Genomic DNA, 12,386 nt, shown 5'->3' with positions numbered 1-12,386 from the left:
TGTCCTGACTGCCACAAGTGTTCAAACAGTCTTGCCAGTGGTTCTTCTATGACACTAGATAATTACCTCGGCATCCTTGGATGAAGATCATCTGGGCCTGCTGACATAAACACATCTAGCCCCTCCAAGTGTCCCTTCACTAGGTCAACACTAACTGTTGGTGGGGTGGTGTCCCTCTTGTGCCTGTCTGTAATCCAACTGGGAGATATGCCTTTATCCATGTTCAGGAATACAGATGCGAAGAACTCAATGAAGAGCACAGCTTTGTCACTCCTATCTGTCACCACTTGCCCTAGTCTGCCTTGTAGAGATCCTATGTTGCCATGCACCTACTTCTATATCTCTCCTCAAGAATAAATACAATCTTTCCCACTTCCTTCTCTCTTTCTTGCACCAGTAGTAGTTGCTTATATAAAATTAGGGTTGGAGGGGACCTGAGGAGGTCATTTAGTCCAACCCCCTGCTCAAAGCAGGTCCATCCCCAACTAGATCATTCCAGCCAAAGCTTTGTCTAGCCTGGTTTTGAAAACCTCCAAGGATAGAGATCCCACCACCTCTCTAGGTAACTTGGTTCAGTGTTTCACCACTCTCCTAGTGAGAAAGGTTTTCCTAATATCCAACTTAAACCTCCCTTGCTGCAATCTGAAACCATTGTTCCTTGTTCTGTCATCTGTCACTACTGAGAACAGTCTACCTCCATCCTCTTTGGAACCACCTTTCAGATAGTTAAAGGCTGCTATCAAATCCTCCTTCAGTCTTCCTTTCTGCAAACCAAATAAACCCAGTTCCCTAAACCTCTCCTCATAAGTCATGTGCCCCTGCTCCCAAACCATTTTTATTTTCCTTCACTGTACAGTCTCCAATTTGTCCACATCCTTTTTATGGTGGGGGTCCAAAACTGGACACAGTACTCCAGATGTGACCTCACCAGTGCAGAATAGAAGAATAACTACTTCCCTCAGTCTGCTGGCAACTCTCTTAATAACATAAGTCAGTATGCTGTTAGCCTTCTTGGCAACAAAGGCACACTTTTGGCTCGTATCCATCTTACTCTCTACTGTAACACCCAGGTCCTTTTCTTAGCCAGTCAGTCCCCAGGCTGTAGAAGTGCATCAGATTCTTCCATCCAAAGTGCAGGGCTTTGCACTTGTCCTTGTTGAACCTCATGAGATCTCTTTAAGCCCAATCCTCCAATTTGTCTAGATCACTCTGAATCCTAGCCCTACCCTCTGGTTTATCTATCACACCTCCCAGCTTAGTGATATCCATGAACTTGCTGATGGTGGAATCCATCCTATCTTCCAGATTGTTAATGAAGATCTTGAACAAAAACAGCCCCAGGACTGGCCCCTGGGGCACTCCACTTGATACCTACTGCTAGTTAGACTTTGAGTCATTGATTACTACCCACAGAACCTGACAATCCAGCCAGCTTTCTATCCACCTTACAGTCCTTTCATCCAACCCATACTTCCTCAGCTTGCTTGTAAAAACGCTGTGGGAGATGGTATCAAAAGCCTTGCTGAAGTCCAGGTATATTATGTCCACTGCTTTCCCCCCATCCACAGAGCCAGTCATCTCAACATAGAAGGCAATCAGGTTGATCAGCCATGACTTGCTTTTGGTTGACTGTTTCTAATCACTTTCTTCTCCAGACCAAACACTAGCAATAAGCTCTCAGACACCATCTACACAAAGAAGTTGCACTGGGGTAAATTTAAAGCTTAACATCTCTAATTCTGAGTGGTACTGCAGTTGTCTGGCACATTTGCAAGAACTACTCTGGGGCCGCATAGCCAAGAAGCAGCCGTCTATCAGTAGCTGTAGAGTGTAGCATTTAACCCAGAATTCTAGCCATCCATACTGCAGACATGTATTATGACAGTAGTAATGCCTGAATGTTGTTCAGTAGCCACACCAATAGACAAGCATTTCTTGAATGCTCTTTTTCTATCTACCTTATAGTTTTTCCTTTTTGCAATGATTTGTTGATGGTTGTTTCCTATTGTTCTTTCCTGCCTGAATTCTTTTTCCCACAGACTTAATGAGAGGCAGGGACTATACCCTCAAGCAAAAATCTGATCCAGCTCGGCATTTGAATGCACCAAAATGTTAGGATATTTGAATCCAAGGTTTTCCTTTTGTCCTTTATAAACATAGCAGCCACTTGCAAAATCCAGATCCTCAGAAAAAAAAAAATGATTGCCCTATAGTGGAGTTGTCTAGGCCTTGGGTTTTGTTTCAGGTCAGTCTCTAATATGGGGTATTTCATTTCCCATCTATCCTATGAGTTCTACTTTACACTACAATTGTTAATTCCTCTGAAAGCTCTTGCCAACAGTTTGCCATCTGTTTTAAACTAAAACCATTTAGTTTCTCTTGATGTGAGACAAAACCATCTGATATGCAAATATGAACAGTAGGTGGCCAGCTTATCTCTGTTTAATGTAAATGAAACCTCACAAACAGTATACAGGGCCTTCAGTAATGTTCTCAATATTGGGTTCAATCCATAGACCCTTTCAGGCATTGTCAGTTGATACCAAGTGCAGCAAATATTAAGAAACTCCTACCTGTATATACCCACTGCCTTTCTCCAGATTATGATCTTGCGTTTTCATTATCACTATTGCTACATTAAAATATGTATAGAAATGTGGGGAAAACATCCTTTTGTTTGGTTTTAAAGGAAAATGTATTGTCTTTCAACATAGGGGTTTTGAGTGTGTTCAGGGAGTGACTGTGAAATGTCTTTCCAAACCTATGGTACAAGCTTTTATTCCACAATGGAAGGAAGGTCCAGTAGGGAGGGTGCTTTGTGCAAGATCTTATATCAGTTTCCCGAGCTGCTCTAGACTTGAACTTTGGCAATTTTCTTTCAAAAATGCTGTGTAAAAAAACAAAAAACAGCCATTGAGAGTGGAGGCAGGCATAACATAAAGTATTTCAAAGTGCAGCTGACTGAAGCATTTCAGAAATGAAATGTTTGAGCCATTGACAGATATGCAGCATTTGCTGCACCTGCTGCCTGGAGCACTTCAAAACTACAGCATCTGTATTCTTTTCAGCCATGGATGCAACAGGGGGCTGCAGCAACTTGTGGCTCCATTCTCTCTGACCATGTCAGTGAACAGTCTGCTGTCTACTTTGCCTCCGGTATCCCAGAATGTCCCTCCCCTCACCCCGCTCCTCCCCCACCCACCCCTGCAACTGGGAGAAAGTAGCCTCTGTTCCCTGCATCCAGACTAGCTAGAACCAGGAGACCAGATACAGAAAGGTACACAAGGATTGTGGGCTGTAGAGCTGGAACCCCAGTTTTAGTGGGTGAACATGGAACTTCAGGTCTCCTGGTTCTTGCAAGGAGTGCTCCAAGAAAGCATGGACAGAGAAGACAGGACACCATTTACTGACACTGTGCCCCACTCTTCCCCCACATCTCCCTGTAGGAGCAAGGAAGAACAGAGCACAGTGGGATGCTGGAGAACCAAGGGTATCTACTGTGGAATGCACATATGTAACAGGAAGTGATTTGTTCTGAAGAGGTTTTAAATAGTACCTGTTTCCTTCAAGGTAAGTTCTAAAGTTCTTCCACCATTTTTGGAGCACTTCATAGGATGTATACATCTGTCTGGCTTGCCCCTGAGGCAGTTGAAATGTGTTTAAAGTGCTTCAAATCCTACATTTGTTCACACCGTCACATGACTAAAAGGAAATACAACTCCATTTCTGAAAATCTGACACACTAGAAATTTTTAAAAAATATATTTAAGATCTGCCAATATATTCTATAGCGTAATGTATATAGAAACCCTTTACTGAGTACTAGACAATTCATAGTCACACTCACACACGTTTACCTAAATACTAATACATTTCAAGGCCTTCCTAAAACAAATATATATGTTCCTGACTTTCAAATGGGCCTAATGAAGTTGGGCATGATGCTGAAAGACTATGGGTACCTAAAGGTCTTCTGAAAATCCTGCTGAGTTGCATCTCAATTTGGCAAATACTGTATGTACCCAATCAGAAATAATATGATTCCAAATCTTTTCTGTTGGATGTGTGCCAGAGGAATCAACAGAGAAAGATCATTAAAAAAGGCAAATTCTCTATAAACACTGTGCCCCAGAGACAGATAAAGAGAAGAGTCTCTATAACCTGCAGTGAATACAAACAACTGAACCAGTCCTGAAGAAACAGTTGCACTTGGGAAGGGTTGGAGGGGATTGTAGAGGCTGTGGAATTAAAGGCAAAACCCACACAGTGTTTACTGCCGTGAACGGCTAGTAATCAAGCTAGACCTACAACTATGCTAGATATTATTGCGGGCATGGAAGGCAGTGCTTTTCCAAACACTAAAATAACTTAAGGGATGGCTGTCAAATGTCAGAATTAAGGGATTTAGGAGCACATTTTAGTGACTCTCAAAAGTACTTCTGCTCCTAAATTAAGTGCTTCTGAAAGTCCTGCCAGCAAACATTGCTTATTACCCAAGCCACATATAATGGTCACATCTTAATTTTTATCCTTTCACTTATGATATATTAGTGATCTATACAGTCATTCAAAAGATAAAAGGCAATGATGCAAATCATATTTCACTCCAAGTTGCACTTTTATAGTAGATTATAGACTGCCTTGTTGCTTTTTTTCATGCTTCTTTTTTTCTTGTTTTGTGGAATGTAATGTAAGTAGCGTGCATGTGAGCAAGTGTGGGGGGAATATTCAGAGGACTGTTTGATTAACTAAATATATAAATATAAATAATATAAATGGAAAGAGAGAGAGATTTTATATATGTCCCCAAATTAATGTTTCCCAATAGTTTCCAGAAAAAGAATACACAGAACAACAAAAGAAAGTGTATATAAAGAGAATAATTTACACCCACATTCAATGCATCTGTTTAAAATAATGAATCCTCAACACAGGAAGCACATTCCCAAGGCGAGGGAGGATTAGTGAATGTTTTGACTGATCACACAAATTCACATCTAGATCAGAGCTCTTCTCAACAGATACTTACAAATTGCAGCATTATGCTTGCATTTTTTAAAATTATACTTAGTTAAAGGCTACACACATACTCACTCACACAGCTGCACATGTGCTCAGCCCCCACCCCCTCACACATAATCTGAGAGCAACTGAGCACATATGCACATGAAATTAATGTGACTAAATAAACTCCAGCACAGCTTGTACCAGAATTTATTACTCCCAGGCACCACATTTGCACATGCACCCAGGACTGCAGTATGTTGAGAAGAGTCAGAGTAACCTCAGCTGGCAAGGGCCCCAGGGATCAGCCTGCCATCCTGGGGCTGCTCCAACCTGGCTAAATATGCTGCAGAGGGGCTGGCTTGGGCACAAGGGTGCTTCAGTGTGGGGCTAGCCAGCAGGCACTGGAGCACCCTTGTGCCCCAGACAACCCTGTCAGCATCTACACATGTGTTGCAGTGCACTAAATAACACTGCTGCAGGATAGTATTTGTGTTTACAAGTACTAACCTACAGTGGTGTTTATTAGTTTTCTGATGCCTAACAGGGGCACACATGTAAACACTGGGCATGTCTACATGTGCGATTAATGTGCACGAATGAACTCCAGAGTTTTTTGCTCCTGGGTGCACTGTTTGAACATACACCTGGAATCAAAAAACTCCAGAGTATATTGCTCCAGAGTTTATTTGTGTGTAGCACATGGAACACAGTCAAAGGACCCTGGACTGGCAGCCTCTGGTAGAGGGGCTGGCTGAGGCAAAAGGGTGCTTCAGCATGGGGGCTGCCTGCTGGTTCGCCGGTGCCCCAGCCAAGTTCTTGTGCGCGCTCTACATGTGTGCTGTTGTGCATGAAAAAACTGCAACAAGGTAGTTCTTGTATGTTATGACTACTATCCTGCTGTGGAATTTTATTAGCTCTGCACAACCTAATAGGGGTGCATGTGTACTTCTTCATGGTAAAGGTAACCAAAATTTGGAATGGGCTTCCAAGGGAGGTGGCACTCTCCCCTACCTTGGGGGTCTTTAAGAGAAGGCTGGATAGGCATCTGGCTGGGGTCATCTGAACCCAGCACTCTTTCCTGCCCAGGGCAGGGGCTCGAACTTGATGATCTGTTGAGGTCCCTTCTGACTCTAGCATCTATGAATCTATGCCGAGGCATTTACTGTGCAGTAAATGTCTCATGTAGATGTGCCCACTGAGACTTTACAGGAGAAACTAATTAGTCAGCTCCACAGTAAATGTCTTGTGTAGACGCTATCACTATTTTTGTTTATCTGTACCATGCATATCTCTCTCATGTATTTCACCTTTGTTCAGCCCAGAGATGGGTGTGGGGTGGATTTATCCATGCATTAGTTTTCAATGGCAAATTTTGCAAGTAACAGTTCATTTCTTAAGCCCATCCTGTTCAGACCTCTAAGCAAGTAGAGGTGGACAAGGCTGGCTGGGCACAAGGGTGCTTCAGTGGCTGCCAGCTAGCACTGCACTGAAGCACCCTTGTTCCCCAGCCATCCCCTCTGCAGCACATTTATCCAGATTGGACTAGCCCTGATCCCAGATAGGATTAATTGCTCCCCACCCCTTGTGGCCTTCAACATCTAACCGGAATTCCAGCTCAAATAATTGCCCAGCCCTGGGTTAAGCTGCTGCCCCCAAGCTCCCCCTGGCTTCCTCTACCTTCATTGCTCTGGCTTCTGCTGCAGCCATGGTCTCCAATCTCCCCCTCCCTTTTCTGGTTTCCACTATGGAGGGTGGGGGTACAGCAGCATGGCACAATGGCACAACTTGCAATGTCAGGGGAGTCTTCAGCTGAGGAGGTGAGTGGGGGGTCCTGCCTACCTGTCCGGTACAGCAGTGTAGAAGACCATCCTCCCATGCAGTGCCAAGAAACTTTGCAGCATGTTGCAATCCACAGCTGAGGAAGTGAGGGAGGCCATTAGTCTGCTATGCAGTAAAGCATCTTGCATAGATGCACTCAATAGTAGGCCTGTGCGAGTTGGCAGTGATCCGATCTGGCTTTGGATCTGGGTGCTTCGGATGCCAAGGATCCAATCTGGAGCTCCAGACCAGGTTTCTGCTTCAATCCAGCCAAAGCAGCTCGAACCTTTGGAGCAGCCTTGGAGATCCGACCATAAGGTATAATGGAGAATCAATTAAATATCTATAACTTTGTTGTTTTTTGTCTGATTTTGATGAAGCTTACAGGGATAGTAGCCTCTGCTGTGAGCGTGAATCCTGCCAAGTTTCAAGAAGATTGGTGCAGGGGTTTGGGGACAACTGTACCCCAAATTCTTGAAAACAAAACTCACGTCACATCTATGTATTACATAGGGGGGTAAAAAACTGCAGGAGTGGTAGCCCCTGGTAAAGCCACAAAGTCTGCCAAGTTTCAGAAAAATCAGTGCAGGTGTTTGGGGGGAACTACACCTCAAACAATGGACAGGCAAAACTTGTTATATTTCATAGATTTCACAGACATTAGGGCTGGAAGGGATGTTGGAAGATCATCAAGTCTAGCCCCCTGCCCCAGGGGCAGGAAGTCAGATGGGGCCATAGGATCCCAGCAAGAAAAATGTCCAGGTTTCTCTTGAACACATTCAAAGTAGGTGGATGAACAACCTCTGGTGGCAGGCAATTCCAGACCTTGGGGGCTCAGACAGTAAAGAAATTCTTCCTTATGTCCAGCCTGAAACGGTCTTGCAGGATTTTATAACCATTCAACCTTGTCATCACTTGGGACACTCTGGTGAACAAATGTTCCCCCAGATCCTGGTGAACATCTCTTATAACCTTATAGGTGGCTAGCAGACCCCCCTGTGCCTGCGCTTTTCCAGGGTGAAGAGTCCCATGGCTCTCAGCCTCTCATCATAAGGTCTGTTTTCCTGACCTCTGATCATGCGCGTGGCTCTCCTCTGGACTCTCTCAAGCTTCTCCACATCCGTTCTGAATTGTGGAGCCCAAAACTGGATGCAGTACTTCAGCTGCAGCCTCACAAAGGCCAAGTACAAGGGAAGAATGATGTCCTGGGATTTGCTTGAGAAGCATCTATGGATGCAAGCCAGGGTTTTGCTCACTTGACTAGCTGCAGCATCACATTGAAGGCTCATGTTTATTTTGTGGTCAATCCTGACCCCCAAGTCCCTCTTGTCCATAGTGCTAGTCAGCGTAGCACTGCCAAGCCTATAGACATGCTGCAGGTGTTTCCTCCGAAGGTGGAAAACCTTCCATTTTTCGGTGTTAAACACCATCAGGTTCTCATCCTCCTATTTCATGAGCCTGTCAAGGTCAGCGTGGATTTACCCCCCTGTCCTCAGGCGTGAATGCTTTACCCCAAAGTTTGGTATCATTGGTGAACCTGGCCAGTATGATTCTGACTCCAATGTCCACATCATTAATGAAGAGGTTGAACAAAATAGGTCTAAGGACACAGCCTTGAGGGAATCCACTGGTCATAGGGCACCATGACAATTGACTTCCATCAACCACCACCCTCTGGGTCCGACCATGGAGCCAATTCCCCAGCCAGTGGATCATGGTGGACCCAAGGCCAGAGTTGACCAGTTTTGCAAAGAGGTGATCTTGGGATGCCAGATTAAAGGCTTTTTTTAAATCAAGATATATCACATCAATCTCTTCCCCCTTGTCCAGGTGAGAGGTCACCTGGTCATAAAAGGAAATGAGATTGGTCAGGCATGACCTACCTGCAACAAACCCGTGCTGGCTTTCCCTCAGGGTGTTGGCATCAGCCAGTCCATTAAGAATGGCCTCTTTGATAATCTTTTCTAAGATCTTCCCCGGGATAAAGGTCAGGCTGATGGGCCTGTAGTTTGCCGGATGCACTTTCCTCCCTTTCTTGAAGATAAGCACCACATCGGCTATCCAATCATCAGGCACTTCACCAGAGCACCAGAAGTTCTCGAAGATCCATGCCAGGGGCTGCGCTATGATGTGGGCCATCTGCTTGAGTACTCTGAGGTGTAAATTGACAGGGCCGGCTGACTTGAAGGTGTCCAGCCTCTCAAGGTGTTTCTTCACGAGGTCAGCATTGATGGAGGGCAAGGAAGCACCCTCATTCAGGTGTCCCTGTCCCGTAATAGGACCTGTGAAAGACCAACGCAAAATACCCATTCAGTAAGTTGGCTTTTTCCTGGGGATCAGTCATCAGTTCTCCTGTCTGGTTTAGCAAGGGTCCAATGTTGCCCTTGCTTTTCCTTCAACTCCCCACATATCTAAAAAAGGACTTTTTATTGTCCTTGATACTTCTAGCTAGTTGGAGTTCCATCGCAGCCCTGGATTTCCTGGTTTGCTCCCTGTAGGTCCGGACCAGTACAGTATATTCCTCCTTGGAGGTGGATCCTGTCCTCCATCCTTTGTAGGTATGTCTTTTTAGATGCAGGAGGACCACTAGTTCCTTGCTGAGCCAAGAGGGCTGTTGTGCCTTCTTGCTGCCTTTCCTCCAAGATGGAGTAGCCTTAGCTTGTGCATCTAGTATCGCTCCCTTGAGGAGCAAGCACTCTTTGTGGACTCCCCTCCCCTTGGAGTCATGGTCCCTTAGAGCCTCACTGACAAGTTTCCTGAGCTCATCAAAGTCATCCCTCCTGAAATCAAGGACCTCTATACTGCTGACTGACTTTACAGCTTTTGGCGGATGGTAAAGGTGATCAGCTCATGGTCACCCAGTGGCCTGGAGCTCCTCCAGCTGGTGCACCAGAGATCCAAAAGGGAACAGACTTCACAAGGGGAGGTGGCCATGCTCCCAGGATCCAGTGTCTGAAAAAGTGACAGGCAGCCCCTGCAGCTGAGACCCAGGGCCTCTGTTTGCATGGAGCCTGGAACCATGGGCTGCATCAGGGTGGAGGCCTCTGAGGTGCCAGAGGGGGGTGCTGAAGACCCCTCAGGAACTCACAGGGTGCAGTGTGTGCCCATCTGTGTCATGCCGCTGGTGGGCTGGCTATGACTGTGAAAGCTTACCCAAGGGGGCACACAGGCAGGGCCACGGGCCCTCCCTCTCACCCTCCTGCACAGACTCTGCACTAACTCACATGCCGGGCAGACAAGTGTGCCTGTTTGCACAGTTTGTTTGCATGGCTCCAGTCATGTGGCTCCCTGGGGGGGCTCAGCAAAGTAGGGGCTGGGACAGGGTGAAATCCTCCCTGGTTCCTACTTAGCTGCCTCCCCACAGCTGAGCTGGGCTGGTCCCCTGCCCCATGGGCCCTGCTTACCTCCAGCTGCTGCTGGGGGTCAGCTGGGGGGCTCCACAGCAGTTGGAGGTTGCTGGGGGGGCTTCAGGAGCATGATAGGCTTTCACCCGTGCATCTCATGCCACTCCCTAAGCTTCTCTGGGGCTTTTTTTCCTCTGGTGGGACCTTTTAAACTATAAGCATGTGCAGTGGGCCCACCTGTCTACTCCTGGGCAAGGAGGAGACCCTGCCTAGGATTTGGGGAACCCTTCCTGCCCAGAGAAGGGTCAGTGAGCACCCCCTCCCCTCTTCTACTGTCCCCGTGGGGGGCTGGGCCAAGTAGAGGCCAGGATGGGGCAACATGGGTGACACTATGTGTGTTAAGGCACAGCAGGGTGAAAGCTGCAGGGATGGTAGCCCCTGCTATGGCCATGAAGCCTGGCAGCTGTCGAGGAGATCAGTGCAGGGTGGGGTCTGGGGCCCTGCACCCCTAGCTGCTGACAGGAAAAACTCATGACATGGGTGCTTGTGCAACTGACTGACTCTGTCTTGGGGTAGTTGATTGTCTGTATTGATTATTTCCTCTCCTTAGTCTGTGGTTTTGTAGGTACTAATTGATGCTATATAACTGGTTACATTAGCTAACTACTGTGTATTGAGCTGGTCCCTGAGTAAATCATGGTTGATTGGTAACTGATAACACAGTAGCTTAGCAGCCAGGCCTGCAGTAGTGTCTCCCCCCCCCCCCAAGCTAGACACAATTGCACAAGCACCCATGTCATGAATTTTTGTCTGTCATCAGCTAGTAGTGCAGGGCCCCAGAAGCCAGAACCCCTCTCCACCCATCTCCTTGACAGCTGGCAGGCTTTGTGGCTGCAGCAGGGGTTACCATCCCTGCAGCTTTCACCCCATTGTGCCATAACACACATAGTGTCACCCATGTCACAAGTTTTGCTTGTCCGCAGCTTGAGGTGCAGTTCCCCTCAAATCCCCACAGTGATCTTCTTGAAACTTGGCATACTTTGTGGCCTCACTAGAGGCCACCACCCCTGCAGTTTTGACACCCCTGTGGTGTAACACATAGACGGGACATGAGTTTTGCTTTCAAGAATTTGGGGTGAAATTCCCCCTGATCTCCTGCACTGATCTTCTTGAACCTTAGCATGCATTGTGGGATTATCAGGGGCTACCACTCCTGTAATTTTAATCATCCTGTGATGTAACACATACACGTGACATCAGTTTTGCTTTCAGGAATTTGGGGTGCAGCTCTTCCCAAACCCCTGCACTGATCTTCTTGAAGCTTGGTAGGATTCATGCTTGCAGCAGAAACTACAACTCCTGCAAATTCAATCAAAATCAGACAAAAAACAACAAAGTTATAGATATTTCATTTTTTCCCCATTATACCCTATGGCCTGATCTCTGAAGCGGTTCCAAAGTTTTTCTGAAGCGCTTCAGAATCTCCAAACTGCTTCAGAAAGCCTAATGAAGCATCCAAAGCTTCTTCAGATCCAAAGCTCTGTCCAAAGCCTCACACAGCCCTACCCAGTGGGCCTAAACATTAGACTGTATAAAGCAATTTAGCTCCTTTGCTTTCAATCCAGACAGCCCAATTAGCACCACCTGAGGATCAGGCTTCAAGTCTGGTTTATTTATGGATAACAGCAGAGGCTGAGACCAAATTTTTTCCCCCCCTGAACCTGTTCACCTATTTCTGGCACCTAATAGCAAACAAGTGAGTCAGCTATTTAATACTCATCCATCTTGGGGCTCCACACTGTGCAGCACTCTAGATCAAGTCTAAGTACTGCACAATGCACATACCAGAACAAAAGCCAAAATACACTGTGAATGCCTTGGTAGTTCACAGCAGTATCACTTTTTGATATCCATAGAGATTCGTGAGGGGAAACTTAATTGTTTTCTCCTCTGTTTTTTACGGTGATAGTCTGATTTTTCCCTTTCTTGTAAATCTGATGTGAGACCAACCTCAATTAAAATTTCATATTCTAATTTTTTACTAATTCTCCTAGACAGATGAGTCAACAACTAGCTGAGGCATTTTTCCTAAAGAGATACAAGATTTTATTTAGGAAGGGCAACCAGAAATAACAGGCTAAGTATTACATCTCGGGCTGCTAATGCAAGCTTTAAATTGCGCACAGATTAAAACACATAAGATACATAGAAAGGGGA

The sequence above is a fragment of the Crocodylus siamensis genome, chromosome 2, assembly GCF_052110815.1.
Source record: "Crocodylus siamensis isolate JL-2025a chromosome 2, ASM5211081v1, whole genome shotgun sequence".
Classification (NCBI taxonomy): domain Eukaryota; kingdom Metazoa; phylum Chordata; order Crocodylia; family Crocodylidae; genus Crocodylus; species Crocodylus siamensis.
The sequence above is the reverse complement of the archived record's forward strand: the minus strand, read 5'-3'. Positions refer to the sequence as shown.